General features: G+C 39.8%; 1 long non-coding RNA gene across 6 annotated transcripts in view; it reads left to right on the top strand.

Moving 5' to 3' along the window:
- The window catches only part of LOC120867297, a 157423-nt gene that overhangs the window by 84431 nt on the left and 52262 nt on the right, over positions 1-20730 (top strand). For all 6 annotated transcript variants that reach the window (XR_005721856.1, XR_005721863.1, XR_005721866.1 and 3 more), the window contains one exon: positions 70-161. This is a non-coding gene — a long non-coding RNA (uncharacterized LOC120867297). The remainder of the gene's footprint in view (positions 1-69; positions 162-20730) is intronic.

Below are 20730 nucleotides of genomic sequence, written 5' to 3' on the forward strand. Positions count from 1 at the left end.
GTGTCAATATTTATTGCAGCCATCAACACTGACTTGCAATGATTTATTTCTCTGTGTTCTTGCTTGTAGCCTCTGATTTGGGCCCAAAAGGAAAAGAAATTCAGAGGAGACAGTGACTCTCAGACTCTTGTTAATGAGCAAGAGTTCCCTGGATCCAAGAGGTAAGTGAGAGGCGATCTGGGTTTTAGTATGGAAACCGTATTCTGAGTTCTCTGGGCCAAAAAGGCCATGGAGTCAACTGTAGAATCACTGCTTACCTACTTTTATCCACACAAGATGGGGGATCTTGACACTCCTCTAAAATTCAGTAGAACCTTTGCTAAAAATGGAGACGATTGGGAGAGAATGTCTCCCAATGGGACTCCCCTGAAGCCCTAAAAACCATTCCCTGTGCCCTTTGGTGCAGGGATTTGTGTATTTCCTGAATGTAGGCCCATGCAAGTTCAGTCTGCCACTCTCAGATGACAGATTGTCCTCAAAGCAGGGAACGAGAATTACACCCGGATCCTCTTGCTCCTGAAATGGCCCTGGAAAGCTGTAGCTAAAGAGTGGAGGACAAGATCTCCTTCCCTGTGGCATCAGTCAGCACTGGAGATTGTTGCAAGACTGGAAAGAGGAAATCTCATCCTCTGTTTCCAGCATGTGCTCCCACCATGCACTTCCCCAGTCATCACAAAGCCCTTCATACCCCTTAGTTCAAACATGTTGAATATAGGCTGGTACGAATACTATGGTTCAAATGAATAAAACTAGCCTGCCCATATGAATTGGTTTTTACTGAACACTTAGAGTGGGAGCTCTTGGTTTCAAATTTGTGTTGGTGTTTGCTGAAAGAATTACCCTTGTATAAATGAGAAAGTGAAAATGCCTAATGTCCTCTTCATAATTTCCAACCTAGATGATGTACCACATTACTCTGGAGCTCTGTTAAAACTACAAGTGCCTCCTTCCCCTCCCCCCACCCCCGGATTCCACTCCCAACCCCAAGAATCAGTGGTAGGTCTTGGGATACCCCACTGGAATCTACATTCTAAAAATCTCTACAAAGTATTTTACTTCACAGCAAGACCTAAGAGCTATGTCTTTAAAGCTTTATAGTTTTGCTCAATAAAAACAGGGAGAGATGAAGTGTGTCTTCTTTTGAGATGCAAAATCTTGCCTGACCTTTTCATTTTTGCTTTGTGTTCTATCAGTTGATGGGCATATAATGGAAAACTAACTAAAACGAGAAGATGGGGAATACTTCCAAAGTAGATGAAGTTGGGCATAAAATAGAAATAAGGACAACCCAGGAGAGTACTTGAAGAGACTCTCAGCTACAGGAGCAAGAGCTGGCAGAGGTTATCATGGCCAATAATGAAAGCAGGCAGGGGATTAGTGGGCAAAGGGCATAACCTAGGACCAAAAAGTAGACAGGGAGGTGGAATTACTGTGTTTTATCCCAGGCCTCCATATGTCACATTTTAACATCCCAGGCATCTGTTGGCTGGGTTCCAGCTGGGATGGAGCTGTCACTGCCTACGCAGAGCAAATTTTGTTGTTATTCTTGGTGGCATAACTAAACAGCACTTCCTCATTGTTTCAGTCAGCAAATAAGGACTATTTGAACAAAGAATAAAATCCTAGTTGTTTTAAAACTTACTCTTGTTGTTTGCTGGTTAGGTCAAAAAAGCAGAAACATCAAAACCTTCAGATCAAGTGTTAGTTGCTTGGGAGAAAATTCCAGAGATAATAGTGGAATGCTTTTAAAAGAAATACTGCATTCTCAATGTTCTTGATGACAAAGATACTAATAGCACGTGAAAATGGGAACAAATTGACAATTTTGAGTTGACCTAGGAAAGTGGGAATTGAAATGTGAAAAAGTTTGGGGTATAGTTAATTGGTAGCACTTTTTTCTCTCTCTAATGCTATATAATAGTGATGCATTTTATAATCAATGGTGTCTTTTCATCAGAACTTACTTTATTCAAGTATAGTTGATTTACAATGTTGTATTATTTTCTGCTGTACAGTGAAGTTACTTTGTTATACATATATATACATACACACGTTCTTTTTCATATTTTTTTCATTATGGTTTATCATGTGATATTGAATATAGTTCCCTGTGCTATGCAGTAGATCCTTGTGTTTATCCATCCTATATATAATAGTTTGCATCTGCTAATCTCAAACTCCCTATTCATCCTTTCCTCACTCACCCTTACCTTTGGCAACCACAAGCCTCTTCTCTATGTCTGTGAGTCTGTTTTATAGATAAGTTTGTGTCCTGTTTTAAATTCTACATGTAAGTAAGATCATATGGCATTTATCTTTCTAAATTACTTCACTTAGCGTCATATCTCTAGGCCCATCCATGTTGTTGCAAATGGCATTATTTAATTATTTTTAAGGGGCTTCCCAGGGGACTTAGTGGTAAAAGAATCCATCTGCCTGATCCCTGGGTCAAGAAGATGCCCTGGAGCAGAAAATGGCAACTCACTCCAGTATTCTTGCCTGGGAAATCCCATGGACAAAGGAGCCTGGAGATCCCCAGTCCATAGGGTCACAAAGAGTCAGACATGACTGAGCGTGCATGCATGCATTATTTTTTATGGCTGAATAGTACCCTGTTGTAGACATGAACCACATCTTCTTTATCCACTCATCTCTTGATGCACATTTAGGTTGTTTCCAAGTCCTTGCTATTGTAAATAGTGCTGCTATGGACATAGGCATGTATGTATCTTTTTGAATTATATTAAATAGTTTTGTCTAGTTATATACTCAGGAGTGGGATTTTTAGATCATAGGGAAGCTCTGTTTTTAGTTTTTTGAGGAATCTCCATACTGTTGTCCATAGTGGCTGCTCCAATTTATATCCTCACCAACATTGTAGAAGGGTTCCCTTTTCTCTATACCCTCTCCAACATTTATTATTTATAGATTTTTTTGATGATGACCATTCTGACTGGTATGAGGTGATACCTCATTGTAGTTTTGACTTGCATTTCTCTATCAGTGATGTTGATCATCTTTTTATGTGCATGTTGGTCATCTGTATGTCTTCTTTGGAGAAATGTCTACTTAGGTCTTCAGCCCACTTTTTTGATTGGATTTTTTTTGTTTGTTTGTTATTGAGTTGTGTGAGCTATTTGTGTATTTTCAAAATTAAACCACGCCGGTTGCATCATTTTCAAATATTTTCTCCCAGGCTGTAGGTTTTCTTTTCTTTTTATTTATGCTTTCCTTTGCTGTTCAAAGGCTTGTGCATTTGATTAATACCCATTTGCTTGTTTTTGCTTTTGTTTATTTTTGCCTTGAGACTGACATAAGAAAACATTGCTATGATTTTTGTCAGAATGTCTTGCCTGTATTCTCTCCTAGGAGTTTTACAGCACCATGTCTTATATTTAAGTCTTTAAGCCATTTTGAGTTTATTTTTGTGTATGATGTGCAGGTGTGTTCTAACTTCATTGATTTACATGTTGCTGTCCAACTTTCCCAACACCACTTGTTGAAGAGATTGTCTTTTTTCCATGGTATATTCTTACCTCCTTTGTTAAAGATTAATTGATCATAGGAGTGTGGATTTATTTCTGGCCTCTCTGTTCCGTTCTGTTGATTCGTATGTCTGTTTTTGTGTCAGTATCATGCTGTTTTGATTACTGCAGCTTTGTAGTATTATCTGAAGTCTAAGAGAGTTAGGCCTCCTGTTTCTTTCTTCCCCCTCAGGAGCGGCAATTTGGGGGTCTTTTATGATTACATATGCATTTTAGGATTACTTGTAGTTCTGTGAAAAATGTCATGGGTAGTTTGATAGGGATCACATTAAATCTGTAGATTGCCTTGGGTAGTATAGCCATTTTAACAATGTGAAATCTTCCAATCCAAGAGCATGGGATATCTTTCCATTTCTTTGCATCATCTTCTTGTTCCTTTATTAATGTTCTATACTTCTCAGCATATAAGTCTTTCACTTCCTTTTCAGGTTTTCCTAAATATTTTATTTTTTGAAATGCAATTTTAAAAGGTATCGTGTTTTTCACATTCCCTTTCTGATATTTCATTGTTAGTATAAAGAAATGCAGCCAATTTCTGTATGTTAACCTTGTATCCTACTACTTGCTGAATTCATTTATCGGTTCTAGTAGTTTTTGTGTGGAGTCTTTAGGTTTTTCTGTATATAGTACCATGTCATCTGCATATAATGACAATTTTACCTCTTCCCTTCCTATTTGGATACTTTTTTTTTTGTTGATTGCTATTGCTAGGACTTCCAGTTCAGTTCAGTTCAGTCCTTCAGTTGTGTCCAACTTTGTGACCCCATGAATTGCAGCACACCAGGCCTCCCTGTCCATCACCAACTCCCAGAGTTCACTCAGACTCACATCCATCGAGTCAGTGATGCCATCCAGCCATCTCATCCTCTGTCGTTCCCTTCTCCTCCTGCCCCCAATCCCTCCCAGCATCAGGGTCTTTTCCAGTGAATCAACTCTTCGCATGAGGTGGCCAAAGTGTTGGAGTTTCAGCTTTAGCATCATTCCCTCCAAAGAAATCCCAGGGCTGATCTCCTTCAGAATGGACTGGTTGGATCTCCTTGAAGTCCAAGGGACTTCCAATACCATGTTTAATAGAAATGGTGAGCATGAGTGTCCTTGTCTTGTTTCAGATTTTAATGGGAAGGCTTTCAGCTTTTTACTGTTGAGTGTTACATTGGCTGTGGGTTTGTCATAAATAGCTTTTGTTATGTTGCGGTATGTTCCCTCTAAATCCTCAGTAATGTCTTAGATTCAGTGTAATATGGTGTTTGTGTTGGTCTTTACAAAGAAGAATATTTAAGAAAATTCTTTAAATAATATTTTGAAAAAAGCATATATAAAATTATAGAGAGGAGTCCAGGGAATCACAGACCTTGTATGTCTAATTTCCTTAAAAGAAGCTTTCTTTGAAAAAAGAGAGAAAAGCCACCATATATTTAAACTATACCCATATTTTGAAAGAAAAGAAGCTGGATTTCATTAAAAAGAAATGCTTCCTATTTCACTGCAATTTATCTGGAGAACTAACTAGGCACATGAACAGGAACTGATGGATGGACACAGGTAGGCTTCCAAAATGTTTTGTAATAAGGCAGTTGTTCATTCCCTCCTCTTGGGTTCAAATACCCCTGGGAAGCAATCATTTCTCTATAGTTGATGCCTCACAGTAGAATCCCTCAAGACCATAATCCACAAGTCCCACACCTCTTTCATTTGCTGCCCCTTTGAATATCTCAGAGTAGCTTACATATAAACCTCACTTGGCTCTTCCTCAGGCTAAACATTTCTCTTCAAAGATATACCATAATCTCTTCTCTTGAGACCTTCCTCTCCTCCAGTTTCTCCTCTGAATCCCCTCCTATCTGTCCATATCCCTTATAACTAGGTGGGTCCCAGTTTGCCCAAGAGTCACTTTCCAGACCCATTTATCACCTGCAAACCCTTTTTTCCAGACCCGTTTATCACCTACAAACCCTTTTATTCTGAAAACTGTCCTGACTAGGATATTATCTTATGTGGTCAACCTACTTACAGCTGAATGCACTACCTAAGGGTGGGCTGGGGAGTAAAAATGAGAGCAGAGCTTTCATTGTCCTCCATCTTGGTGCCTGACACCTGCAGTCAAGCAGATGCATTAGTGACACGTGAGTCATACATTACACTGTTGCCTCCTGTGAAGCTTGTGGTTGATGGTGCCTCTCAAAGCCATGCTTTCCTTATACAGTGCTGATTCTGGTAATTCCATGGCATTTGTTTCTGCAAAATTTCATGGTGTTAGAAGTCAACCCATTGTCCAGTTTGTTAAGAACTTTGTCATCCAAAATGATGTCTTATTCCTTCCAACATTCAACTATCGGAAGATATAATCTTGCTTTTCTATATCATTATCTAGTTTCTTGATTAAAATTATTCATAGGATAATCTTGTGGCATATCACCCCTTTCCAATTTTACCTCTGTTTGCATCCTGGAGTCATTTAACATCACAAACTCACTTAATCGTAATGTCAATTAGGCCATGTGTTTCTTCCTTTTGAATGATAGTATTCTGGGAGAACTTAGTGAATGCCTCTGAAACTTCATGTCTTTTCCTAATCTAAGCATCTAGGTCTTGGAACAGAAAAAAGGAAAGCAAAAACAGAATTAAACCTAATGTGACTTCTTAGTGCACTTCTTGTTAGCCCCCATGGGGCCCTGCAAATGTTGACTGACACATAGACCAGGTCAGTGCTCCATGAATATTTGTTGATCTAGACACAATTTTTCATTGGGAAACAAGCAAAAGATCTTGTTCATGGTTTTTGCTGTTAGGAAAAAAAAAAAGATTTCTTTACACCTGTCAAGGACATCTGCTTTGGGAAGTCCCACACACAGCTTAGGTCCACACCAGAGTATGAATTGACTATTTGCTAATCATGTAAATATTATTGCTGAAATGAAAACATGATTGAGGCTGGAAGTGTGAACCAAATGCAGAAAGTGCCAGCTCTTTAATGTAAGCAATTAATTAAGCATCATCTTTAAGTCTGGTGATAGGTCCCAGGGTGTTAATCAAATCAAATATCACCAGCTGCAGAGAGAACAGGCTTTCAGGAAGCATTTCCTATACCAAGGGGGAGGGGGAGGTGGCACTGAAATGGATTTCCTGAGGCTCCAATAGCTAAGGACACCTATAGAGGGATGGTTGTAAACTGCTTTGTGGGCACATCTGTAACAGATCAGATAAGCAGTATGTGCAGTCAGCTGAAATGGTGGAAACAGCCCATATTTGGAAGCCAGACAGGGCTGGGTTCACCTCTTGGTTCTGCTTGTGTTTTAACCCTGGACAATCACATGATCTGTCTGAGCCTTAGTTTCGTCAGCTTTAAAATGGAGATGACAGCACCTATCTTGTAGGGCTTTTGTACAGGTAAGAAAGATGGCAACGCCCTGGCCGCAAAGAGGGTTCTGTATGGTGACCGCTAATGACAGAGTGACTTCTGGTACCTACTCTGCTGCTGAAATCTCTTGTTTGACCTTGGACATAGCCTCAGCTTTTTAGAACTTGTACTTCTCCAGCTCTGAAGAGGTAGAAGTGTACGAGATGGTGTTCCAAGGATAAAAACCCATCATTCTGTGACAGGGATGGGAATTAGGGCAATTTTATGATAAGCAGAGTGAGGCAAGGCATAAATGACTGGTACATGAGAGGGTGGTCTGGTCACCAAGGGTGATAGCCCACAGGGCCTTCATTTCCCCACTCTGATCACCTCCTTACCCCCAGAGCAGGCTGGAGGCCACTGGACATGAGCTATCATCTCACCTAGGGCCCTCACCACCACACCTGCCTGGCTGTCATCACAGGCAGGGGTTCATGGTGGAGCATGTTTGTGCAGGGCGGGGAGATGCTCACCTCCACGACAAGGGCACCTTGAAGCGATTTTGTAAAGTGGAGAAGGTCTGTCTTAAACTATCAGGGTATTTAAAGTAACAGTTAATTTTTCCTTTTTTCCCTTTATTGCAAATTAGTACATGGTCACTGGTAAAAACTATGAACACACAATAGTTTAAAGCAATTACTGTTAATTAACCTTCTATGTAAGTTCCTTCTAGTCATTTATATACAAAACAAAAACAACCTCACGGTGTTACCCTGTCTTGTAATACACTTCTCTGGGTATCTTTCCTCCTTCCTCATGACTGCTGTTTTAACTTTTACTGATTTCTGTTAATATAATGGGCTTCCCGAGTGGCTCATATGGTAAAGAATCTGCCTGTAATGCAGGAGACCCGGGTTTGATCCCTGGGTCAGGAAGTTCCGCTGGAGAAGGAAATGATTACCCACTCCAGTATTCTTGCCTGGAGAATTTCATAGACAGAGGAGCCTGGTGGGCTACAGTCCATGGGTTTGCAAAGAGTCAGATAAGACTAATTCTTTCTTTCTTTCATTACTGCTGTTTTAAGTTTTACTGATTTCTGTTAATATAGTAGTGCCTTGGTTATTTAGCAGAGGTCTCCAATATAGGATGCTTGCCTCTCAGGCACATGCAAGATAATCTATCATGAAGAAAATTTCAGAATTCCTATTTATGCTTCTATCTCTCCTTTTAAAAATTGTATGTGTGTGTATAATTCATAACATATGTGAGTCTGGAGGAGACAATTCAGAGCTGGGATGATGGCTCAAGGATGCCATCAGGGACTAAAATGCTGTCCAACTTTCTACCCTTCTGTCTTCCATGCAGGCCATTGCCTTCTGGCTTGCAGCCTCACATTTGCAAGATGGCTGCTGCACATCTAACCTTTACATCCACATTCCAGGCCGGAATAATGGGAAAGAACAAGGGTAAGTGACTTTCTCCTAGTGAGGCTTTGCTGTTTGTTCAGAAAGGCATGTTTTCCTTCTTGGTCAAATGAGAAAGTTGAGAAATTGAAAATTTGAGCTTTTTAGCCTCTTTGACAAAGGAGGTCAAGGGCATGGGGAATTGTGGATTGTGTAGTAGTCCATAGGGTCTGCCACAGTGTGTCTCCCCAGAAAAACACACACATACACATAAACAACTTTGCCAGGTAATTCCAGGGAGTTTCTCTAAGTGGGGAGTGCAAGGGGAGCCACTCAGTAGGGCCAAACTGAAAGAGAGCAGCTCCAGTGGATTCTCAGCTCGGCCCAAAGCCAGGGAGCATGAGAGAAGCAACTTGTGGGGAGAAGATAGAAGTCAAAAGATAAAGTGAAACTCTATGAGTGGGAGGGTAGAGAAAGCAGAGTGGCATTGAAGGTTATAAGCACCAGACATGGTACTAACAGTGAAAAGACATACAGTGGTGAAGAGATGGGGAGAGATGATAAAGCAATAGCTCAGTGGAGAAAAGAGAAACTCTTGTAAGCTCTGAAGTTTAAGGGAGTATGCTGCTCTAGAGGACCAGAAGTCAGCTCTCCAGTGGTGGTGGTGATGGAGGACATCATTCATTGAAAAGTTAGACCAGTTCTATGAGCTGTGGAGTCACAAGGCATTCATTAGAAATTCAGGGGTGTTCTCCAGAAGGTCTGGTGACTTGGAGATTTGAAGTCTGATAGGGAACAGTCCAGCCAGATAGAAGTCAGCTCTGCAGAAGGCTGAAACATGGTGTTAAATTAGAGTTTATAAATAATTTCTAGTGGAGTTTATGATGGCAGCTTGCCTACAGATTTGTAGTCAATTCCCTACAGATTTGGAGGATCTGACCACGATGTTTGAGATTGTACACATTGCCAATAAGATACACACAAGCAGCAAAATAATTAGCTTGTCCCTGAAATCATCCTATAGGACCCATGACAGACTTTCCTCAGTTGGGTAAAGTATAGATCCTTCTAGTATCTTTGGGCCTCTGTAAATTAAGGAAGCAAAAGATTTTAAGAATAACACAAATGTTGAGCACCTTGGTGAATCAGAGGATATCATACATACTGGAAAATAAGTTGTTGTTTTTTTTTTTTTAAAGGAAACTATGTAGCTGAAAAAGAATTCATTGACTTTTCTGGGGGGGAGAAATACCTGATTTCTGAACACAGTCTATATCCTGAACAGTTTCCTAGAGATGACGTGCTTATTAATTTTTATAAAACGCTCCAAGTGTCACACGGTAAGTCTTGGTATTTCCAAGTGCCCAAAGAGTAAGAAATTTAAATGAGCTTAAGATTTTTACCTGTATCTAACCTGGAGGCCCACCTAGGAAAACTGTAAATTTGGGATTCTGGGTAAAAAGTGGTTTTGAGGATGAGCTCCTGAAGTCAGACAACATAGACTGGGATCCCAGCTTCATCATTTGTCAGCTGTGTGATTTGGAAGCAAGTCATTTCACGCCTTTGCCTTCATTTCCTTGTCCGTAAAGTGGGGATAACCACTTCATAGGATGGCTTAGAGGATTAAATGGGATGATCTGTATAAAGCTCACCATAGGACATGGCACATCACAAACACTCTAGGCACACATGGGTGGATAAACAACATTTTTTTTCCTAATTAGTTCCATACTTTTTAATTTTTGCATTAGTACCATGAGTTCATCTAGAGATAAGAAGCCTTGTTTATTGTCAGCTCATTGTGAAAAATAGCATTAATTCCTATTAAGGTGTTCACCATCTTTTGTGAGGGATTGAAATTACCTAATATTTAAAAGTGATCAGACTTCTGGGTTTGAATCCCCACTTAATAGCTCCACCTGTTTGAAAAGTTGCTTCACCTGTTTGGGCCTCAATGGCCTTAGTTGTAAAATGGGGATTCTATGTAGTTTAATTGAGTTAATAGATATGAAGTGCTGAAGGCTGCCATTGTCATTGACTCTGCTATTAACCAAATATTTTCCAGAAAAGAACATGAGTTGAGAGATGATATCCCAAAGTGGTTTTCTTCATTGTTTAAACATGTATTTGTTTATTTAGTTGGTTGTGTTGAATCTTAGTTGTGGCATGTGGGCTGTGGAGTGTGTGGGCTTCAGTAGTTGTGACACACGGGCTTAGTTTCTCTGCAGCATGGAGGATCTTAGTTCCCAACCAGGGATTGAACCCACATCCCCTGCATTGCAAGGGAGATTCTGAACAACTGGGCCATCCAGAGAAGTCCCCGGTTTTCTTCATCTTGTAAATAATATACTGAATTATCAGATTCATAATATTCAAGATGAAATTTTGAAGGATGTCTTCATCAGAAATCTTTTTTTTTTTTTTTCATAGCCAAGCATTTAAAGGGCTTCCCTGGTGACTCAGATGGTAAAGAATCTGCCTGCAATGCAGGAGACCTGGGTTCCATCCCTGGGTTGGGGAGATCACCTGGAGGAGGGCATGGCAGCCCACTCCAGTACTCTTGCCTGGAGAATCCCCACGGATGGAGGAGCCTGCTGGGCTACAGTTCATGGGCTCACAAAGAGCTGGACACAACTGAGCAACTAAGCACACAAACATTGAAAATGCAGTGAAGGTCTTCACAGACAGAGATGACAAACCTACGGCCTACCCGACCTGACACCCGGGGCTACGGCAGACCCTGCTTATCCATTCATCCTGGCACTTTTATCTGCTGAGTTTATACTTACCTTTGCATTTTTCTCAACATGATACTCTATACAACCATTGCCAATTTGATTGGTGTTATGTGGAACCCATCCTTTTTCTGGTACTATGTCTTCAGAAGGGTTATTTTCCTTGGAGGATAAAGAATTGATAGGTTTTTAAGCAAACCCCTTCTACTGAAATTCTATTTGTACTCTTAAATGATGAAATAATCCTCCCTCAAACCCTTGAGTAAGCAAGGTGAGTTATATAAGAGAGTAGACAGTCAGCTGGCAGGATCCACAATCTATTGTTTGTGCTGCTTTGGAAGATGCTGCTAAGACAGATGACATTGATACCTGCAAGTAGGAAAAATTTTTCTAGAGTCTGAAGAAATCATCTGGAATATGACTACTTTTTCAGTTGACTCAATAAATGTTCTGGACAGACAGCCAGGTTACACTGTCTGGTATATCACACAGCTGGGCATCATAAGAGAAAGTCATTAGATGCAAATGACTCAATCTAAAGATGTTTCCTACATGTTGATTGGTATGTTTGTCTGTGAGGGCTGCCATAACAAAATACCACAGACAGGGTAGCTTAGATAACAGAAATTTATTCTATTGCAGTTCTGAAAGCTAGAAGTCTGAGATCAAGGTGTTGTCAGGTTTGATTTCTCCTGCAGCCTCTTGCCTTGGTGTGCAAATGACTACCTTCTTGCTGTATCATCACCTGACCTTTTTCTGTGTGTACCCTTCCTGCTTGGTGTCTCTTTCTAGTCTTATAGGGTCACAAGCCACATTGGAGTAGGACCCCCACATTTATGACCTCATTTATCTTGGAGATCCAACCAGTCCATACTAAAGGAAATCAGTCTTGAATATTCATTGGAAGGACTGATGCTAAAGCTGAAACTCCAATACTTTGGCCACTTGCTGCAAAGAACTGACTCACTGGAAAAGACTCTGATTCTGGGAATGATTGAAGGTGAGAGGAGAAGGAGACAACAGAGGATGAGATGGTTGGATGGCATCACCAACTCAATGGACATGAGTTTGAGCAAGCTACGGGGAGTTGGTGATGGACAGAGAAGCCTGGCGTGCTGCAGTCCATGGGGTCACAAAGAGTCAGACATGACTGAGCAACTGAACTGAACTGAACCTTCTTAAAGGCTACCTCTCCAAATACAGTCACACTGGAGGTTAGGGGCTTCAGCATATGCATTTGAGGGACTTGATTCAGTCCATAACAATTGGTTTGTACCCATATAACTAGATTCTATAGCATCTTATGATCCCTGCACTGTTACTTATCCTTGTCATTGTTTGACTCTAGTTCTGCCAAAAAGGATAGCAGTGCTAGTTATGTGCTACAGACAAAGAAATGTGTGCTCACTTTAGAAAAGTTTCTATCTATTGCAAATCAACAAAAAAGATACATCACTGGAAAATGGGCAAACATGTGAGAGTCAAAATTCACAGAAAGAAAAAAATTACAAAAAGCTAAGAATATTAAGAAATGCTCAAACTCATTGTTTAGTTGCTCAGTTGTGTCTGACTCTTTGAGACCCCACAGATTGTAGTCTGCCAGGTTTCTCTGTCCATGGGATTGTCCCAGCAAGAATCCTGGTGTGGGTTGCCATTTTCTCTTCCAGGGGATCCTTCTGACCCAGGGATTGTACCCACATCTCTTGCGTCTTGTGCATTGCAGGTGGGTTCTTTACTGCTGAGCCACCAAGGAAGCCCATTCAAACTCGTTAGTTGACATAAAAATGAAAGATAAATGGAGACATCAGTTTTCTTGTACTAGACTGGCAAATTTAGGATAATGCCAAGCATTGGCAGGGATGTGGGACCATAAGAACCCTTATGCACTGCTAATGGGACTATCAACTGGTGTAGAAATTCTGCAGAGGACTCTGATGGTGATAGCAAATTAGGTCGAGGTATACTTCTTGACCCAGAAAATCCGCTCCTGGGTACATATCAAGGACAACTTCTTACAGAGTTTATGAAGGTCCTGTAGGAGTAAGGTGGCAAGGCGTGTTAGCTTGTTTGGGACAGTTATAGTGTGTACATGTGCTGTCCTGGTGGACTTATGACCAGCACACTTTTGTTTCTGAAAAGCATTCACCCCATGTGTAAGCACTGTCTTCACAGTGTTTTTGTGGCAGTAGGGGATCGGAGGCAGTTTGGGGGAATAAGAGGTAGGAAGTGTTTGGTTTGTGTTATTCAGCAGAGATAAGTAACAGACTAGATGTACCCAGAGTAAAATATATGAACCTTAAAAACATAGTGCTGGATGAAAAAAGAAGGAGATTGACTTTTACAACAATATTTATACACCATTAAGATCCACATATACAAAACTGTGTTTTATAAGGACACATACTAACAAAAGGACATGCATAGAGCACACTGAAATGGTTGCCTTGGGACAGGTAAGGAATAGCAGTAGGATATAGGGAGAAAAAGAAAAATATGAGCAATCTTTTGAAGCCAAAGATAATAATGAACCTTGGAGAAGTATGATTAACTTAACCAGAGTGTCTGAAATGGAAAAAGAAGAGTTCTAGCAAAATAGATACAATTGAATTGTTAAAAGTGTCTAAAACCATATACATTTCTTGAGAAACTGGCACCTACTTATTTTCTTATTTATTCTCTGAAGCTCTGAACAGCATTTAATCTGCTTATGTAAGTATCCCAAATAGGACAAAAAAAAAAAAACATAAAAATAATTCAATGAGGGAAGTGGAATGGCAAGTATATAGAAAAGATAAGGCAAATTCAGGTGTGGGGTTAATACCCAAAATTCACCCCTGAAGTCCTATAGATTTAGTAGAGATGGGTCTCAGATTCGGCACCACACTAAGGAGATGCCCTCACAATCCGCATTATCTGTAGTAACAGCCACCACAAAACCACTCAAGTACTAAGAAGCAGCCCAACTCTTTCCCATCCTGAGATCAGAGAGAAATTTCTCCCTTGGGCTCTCCTAAGAAGGGCACTGTGTAATGGAATAGCGGCTGAGAAAATGGATTTGTATGGAAAGACTCATTCCAAAGCATGTCAGATACCTAAACGCTAATTTACTCTAACAGGGTTTGGGCTCCTTGAATTTCTGCACGATATCTAGGTTTCAGTTCTGAAAGAACTGAGGAATCATTCCTGCTGTTACAGGAAACCTGTGGTCCACAGACATTTGGGCTCTTACACTGAATTATGAACCAACAGGGCCAGAAATTCCCAATTATTATAGCAATAAATAATGAAAGCAAAAAGTAAATGATTCTTCTTGCAGATTTCAGAGTGCTGTTGTATTGATACCCCTGAGGAAGAGGTGGGAGATGAAGAGAGAATGTTTTCCTCTATCTTTCCCTGGTTCAACTTTAGCACATTTAAATTTTTATTGACTAAACACCTAACATAGTAATTATTATAGAGACTATAGAAAATAAGTCCATTATGTGGAAGCAGGTGTCACCAGAAGAGTGAAACCAGTGAGAATCAGTGCAGAATGGGAGGGCTTAATGGCAGGCATCCGCAGAAAGAGTCCGGTCTGCGAGGTAATCTCCAGATAGATGTTTGAGGGGTGTGGGTGGGGCAGGAGAGGGAAAAGGGCAGTCTGGTGTTCTGATACATTCTGGGTTTGGAGCAGCTGATCAAGTTCTTTTGAGCTTGATTGAAATAACCCCTGAACACTATCCAGTCAGATTTAATTATGTATTTATCAAGTGACCTCTGCTTGTTAATTCAGGTTTTAAGAGCCTGAAAAAGGGAGGTATGGAAGATAAAGGGAGGTGTGGAAGATTGATGCCAAAATAGCTGTAGTGATTTCCTCTCCTATATCATGTATGTGACTTTGTGATTCATTCCATTAGTAGCTGGAGACTTATTTCTCCACACCTTGAATCTAGGCTTGTGCCTTGTTTGGGCCACTAAAATGTGGTAGAATTGAAAGTGTACCAGTTTTAAGCATAGATCAAATGTGTGCATGTATGCTCAGCTGTGTCCTACTCTTTGTGACTCCCATGGGCTGTAGCCCACCAGGCTCTTCTGTCCATGGGATTTCCCAGGCAAGAGCACTGGAATGGGTTGCCATTTTCCACTCCAGGGGATCTTCCTGACCCAGGGATTAAACCTGCTCAGCAGGCAAATTCTTTACCACTGTGCCACATGGGGAAGTCTTAGAATACATTTCAGTTCAGTTCAGTTCAGTTGCTCAATCGTGTCTGACTCTGCGACCCCATGAATCGCAGCACGCCAGGCCTCCCTGTCCATCACCAACTCCTGGAGGTCACTCAAACTCATGTCCATCAAGTCGGTGATGCCATCCAGCCATCTCATCCTCTGTTGTCCCCTTCTCCTCCTGCCCCCAATCCCTCCCAGCATCAGAGTCTTTTCCTATGAGTCAACTCTTCGCACGAGGTGGCCAAAGTACTGGAGATTCAGCTTTAGCATCATTCCTTCCAAAGATATCCCAGGGCTGATCTCCTTCAGAATGGACTGGTTGGATCTTCTTGCAGTCCAAAGGACTCTCAAGAGTCTTCTCCAACACCACAGTTCAAAAGCATCAATTCTTCGGTGCTCAGCTTTCTTCACAGTCCAACTCTCACATCCATACATGACCACTGGAAAAACCATAGCCTTGACTAGATGGACATTTGTTGGCAAAGTAATGTCTCTGCTTTTGAATATGCTATCTAGGTTGGTCATAACTTTTCTTCCAAGGAGTAAGCATCTTTTAATTTCATGGCTGCAGTCACATCTGCAGTGATTTTGGAACCCCAAAAAACAAAGTCAGCCACTGTTTCCACTGTTTCCCCATCTATTTCCCATGAAGTGATGGGACCAGATACCATGATCTTAGTTTTCTGAATGTTGAGCTTTAAGCCAACTTTTTCACTCTCCACTTTCATTTTCATCAAGAGGCTTTTTAGTTCCTCTTCACTTTCTGCCATAAGGGTGGTGTCATCTGCATATCTGAGGTGATTGATATTTCTCCCAGCAATCTTGATTCCAGCTTGTGCTTCTTCCAGTCCAGCGTTTCTCATGATGTACTCTGCATAGAAGTTAAATAAGCAGGGTGACAATATACAGCTTTTGATGTACTCCTTTTCCTATTTGGAACCAGTCTGTTGTTCCATGTCCAGTTCTAACTGTTGCTTCCTGACCTGCGTATAGGTTTCTCAAGAGGCAGGTCAGGTGGTCTGGTATTCCCATCTCTTTCAGAATTTTCCACAGTTTATTGTGATCCACTCAGTCAAAGGTTTTGGCATAGTCAATAAAGGAGAAATAGATGTTTTTCTGGAACTCTCTTACATTTAATTACTCCTAAACTGCTTTGCACCCACTACTGTAAATTCTATAGGCTCCTTTCCTGTAGCAGAGTTTCCTACTCTTGGTTTATATTGGGTTGGTGCAAAAGTAAATGTGTTTTTGCATTGTTGAGCTGTGCCATTTGATATTGGAATACATTCTTAAATAAATGTGTTGTACATTATGTTATACATCATTTAATGTGCATTTCTCACTTTGTTTTTTTACTGACTTATTACTTGCTGTTTATATTTATTTTAGACTATAAGAATGTTAGACAAGCAAATTTGAGAGATTAAAAACATTTTTTAATCTATTTTTTATTGAATGATAATTGCTTTACAGAATTTTGTTGTTTTCTGTCAAACTTCAACATGATCAGCATAAGTATACATATATCCCCTCCCTTTTGAAACTCCCTCTCATCTCCTGCCCAATCCCACCCCTCTAGATTGATACAGAGTCCCTGTTTGAGTTTCCTGATCCATACAGCAAATTCCCATTGGCTATCTATTTCACATATGGTAATATGAGTTTCCATGTTACTTTTCCCATACATCTCACCCTCTCCTCCCCTCTCCTCATGTCCAGAATCCAATTCTTTATGTCTGTTTCTCCACTGCTATCCTGTAAATAAGTTCTTAAGTACCATTTTTCTAGATTTCTTATATATGCATTAGAATATGATATTTATCTTCCTCTTTCTCTTTCTGACTGATTTCACTGTGTATAATAGGTTCTAGGTTCATCCACCTCATCAGAACTCACATGTGTTCCTTTTTATGGCCGAGTAATAATATTCCATTGTGTATATACGCCACAACTTCTTTATCCATTCATCTGTCGATGGACATCTAGGTTGCTTCCATGCTCTAGCTATTGTAAATAGTGCTGCAATGAACAATGGGATACACGTGTCTTTTTCAATTTTGGTTTCCTCAGGGTATATGCCTAGAAGTAGGATTGCTGGATCATATGGTGGTTTTAGTCCTCGTTTTTTAGGAACTCTTCATACCGTCTTCCATAGTGGCTGTATCAATTTACACTCCCACCAAAAGAGCGTCCCCTTTTCTCTACACCCTCTCCAGTATTTATGGTTTGTAGACTTTTTGATGATGGCCATTCTGACCAGTGTGAGGTGATATCTCATTGTAGTTTTGATTTGCATTTCTCTAATAATGAGTGATGTTGAGCATCTTTTCATGTGTTTATTAGCCATCTGTATGTCTTCTTTGGAGAAATATCTGTTTAAGTCTTTTCCCCACTTTTTGAGTGGATTGTTTTTCTGGTATTGAGTTGTATGAGCTGCTTGTATATTTTGGAAATTAATCCTTTGTCAGTTGTTTCATTTGCTAGTATTTTCTCCATCCTGAGAGTTGTCTTTTCACCTTGGTTATAGTTTCCTTTGCTGTGCAAAAGCTTTTAAGTTTAATCAGGTCCCACTTGTTTATTTTTGTTTTTATTTCTGTTACTCTATGAGGTAGGTCATAGAGGATCTTGCTTTGACTTATGTCATCAAGTATTCTGCCTATGCTTTCCTCTAAGAGTTTTATAGTTTCTGGTCTTATATTTATGTCTTTAATCCATATTGAGTTAATCTTTGTGTATGGTGTTAGGAAGTGTTCTAATTTCATTCTCTTACATGTAGCTGTCCAGTTTTCCCAGCACCATTTATTGAAGAGGCTGTCTTTGCTGCATTGTATATTCTTGCCTCCTTTGCCAAAAATAAGGTACCCATAGGTGCATGGGTTTATTTCTGGGCTTTCTATCTTGTTCCATTGGTCTATATTTCTGTTTTTGTGCCAGTACCATACTGTCTTGATGATTGCAGCTTTGTAGTATAACCTGAAGTCAGGAAGGTTTATTCCTCCAGCTCCATTCTTCTTTCTCAGGACTGCTTTGGCTATTCAGGGTCTTTGTGTTTCCATGCAAATTGTGATTTTTTTTGTTCTAGTTCTATGAAAAATGCCATTGGTAATTTGATAGGGATCACATTGAATCTGTAGATTGTGTTTTGTAGTATAGTCATTTTCACAATATTGATTCTTCCTACCCAGGAACGTGGAATCTCTCTCCATCTGTTTATGTCATCTTTGGTTTCTTTCATCAGCATCTTATAATTTTCTGTATATAGTTCCTTTGTTTCCTTAGGTAAGTTTATTCCTTGTTATTTAATTCTTTTTGTTGCAGTGGTGAATGGGATTGATTCCTTAATTTCTCCTTCTGCTTTTTCATTGTTAGTATATAGAAATGCAAGTGATTTTTCTGTATTGATTTTATATCCTGCAACTTTGCTAAATTCACTGATTAACTCTAGTAATTTTCTGATACTATCTTTAGGGTTTTCTATGTAGAGTACCATGTCATCTGCAAACAGCTTTACTACTTCTTTTCTGATCTGGATTCCTTTTATTTCATTTTCTTCTCTGATTGCTGTAGCTAGGACTTCCAGCACTATGTTGAATAATAGTGGTGAGAGTGGACACTCTTGTCTTGTTCCTGATCTTAGGGGGAATGTTTTCAGTTTCTCACCATTGAGAGTAATGTTTTCTGTAGGCTTATTGTATATGGCCTTTACTATGTTGATGTAGGTTCCTTCTATGCCCATTTTTTGCAGAGTTTTAATCATAAATGAGTGCTGAATTTTGTCAAAGGCTTTTTCTGCATCTATTGAGATTATCATATGGTTTTTATCTTTTAATTTGTTAATACAGTATATCACATTGATTGATTTCATATACTGAAGAACCCTCACATTCCTGGAATAAATTGAACTTAATCATGGTGTATGAGCTTTTTGATGTGTTGCTGAATTCTATTTGCTAAAATTTTTTGAGGATTTTGCAACTATGTTCATCAGTGATTTTGGTCTGTAGTTTTCCTTCTTTGTGTTGTCTTTGTCTGGTTTTGGTACCAGAGTGATCAGTTTAGTCACTCAGTTGTGTCCAACTCTTCGCAACCCCATGGACTGCAGCACTCTAGGCCTCCCTGTCCATCACCAATTCCCAGAGTTTACTCAAACTCATGTCCATTGAGTCAGTGATGCCATCCAACCATCTTATCCTCCATCATCCCCTTCTCCTCCCACCTTCAATCTTTCCCAGCATCAGGGTCTTTTCAAATGAGTCAGTTCTTCACATCAGGTGGCCAAAATATTGGAGTTTCAGCTTCAACATCAATCCTTCCAATGAATATTTAGGACTGATCTCCTTTAGGATGGACTGGTTGGAATGCCTGGCAGTCCAAGGGACTCTCAAGAGTCTTCTCCAAAACCACAGTTTAAAAGCATCTATTCTTTGGTGCTCAGCTTTCTTTATAGTCCAACTCTCACATCCATACATGACTACTGGAAAAACCATAGCCTTGACTAGACAGACCTTTGTTGGCAAAGTAATGTCTCTGCTTTTTAATATATTGTCTAGGTTGGTCATAACTTTTCTTCCAAGGAGTAAGAGTCTTTTAATTTCATGGCTGTAGTCACCATCTGTAGTGATTTTGGAGCCCCCAAAAGTAAAGTCTGACACTGTTTCCACTGTTTCCCCATCTATTTCCCATGAAGTGATGGGACTGAATGCCATGATCTTCGTTTTCTGAATGTTGAGCTTTAAGCCAGCTTTTTCACTCTCTTTTTTCACTTTCATCAAGAGGCTCTTCAGTTCTTCTTTACTTTCTGCCATAAGGGTGGTGTCATCTGCATATCTGAGGTTATTGATATTTCTCCTGGCAATCTTGATTCCAGCTTGTGCTTCATCCAGCCCAGCATTTCTCATGATGTACTCTGCCTATAAGTTAAATAAGCAGGGTGACAATATACAGCCTTGACATACTCTCCCTATTTGAAACCAGTCTGTTCCAGGTGATGATGGTCTCAGAGAATGAGTTTGAAGTGTTCCTTCCTCTGCAGTTTTTTGAAAGAGTTTTAGAAGGATAGACATTAGCTCTTCTTTAAATGTTTGATAGAATTCTCCTGTGAAGCTGTCTGGTCCTGGTCTTTTGTTTTTTGGGAGATTTTTTAAATCACAGCTTCAATTTCAGTGCTTCTAATTGGGTTGTTTATAATTTCTATTTCTTCCTGGTTCAATCTTGGAAGATTGAACTTTTGTAAGGATCTGTCCATTTCTTCCAGGTTATGCATTTTACTTCCATATAGTTGTTCATAATAGTCTCTTATAGTCCTTTGTATTTCTTCATTGTCTGTTGTAACCTCTCCTTTTTCATTTCTAATTTTGTTGATTTGATTCTTCTCTCTTTTTTTCTTGAGTCTGGCTAAAAGTTTGTCAATTTTGTTTATCTTCTCAAAGAACCAACTTTTAGTTTTATTAATCTTTACTAATGTTTCTTTCATTTCTTTTTCATTTATTTCTGCTCAAATCTTT

This window comes from Oryx dammah, unplaced genomic scaffold (genome assembly GCF_014754425.2).
Source record: "Oryx dammah isolate SB20612 unplaced genomic scaffold, SCBI_Odam_1.1 HiC_scaffold_1, whole genome shotgun sequence".
In the NCBI taxonomy this organism is placed as follows: Eukaryota; Metazoa; Chordata; class Mammalia; order Artiodactyla; family Bovidae; genus Oryx; species Oryx dammah.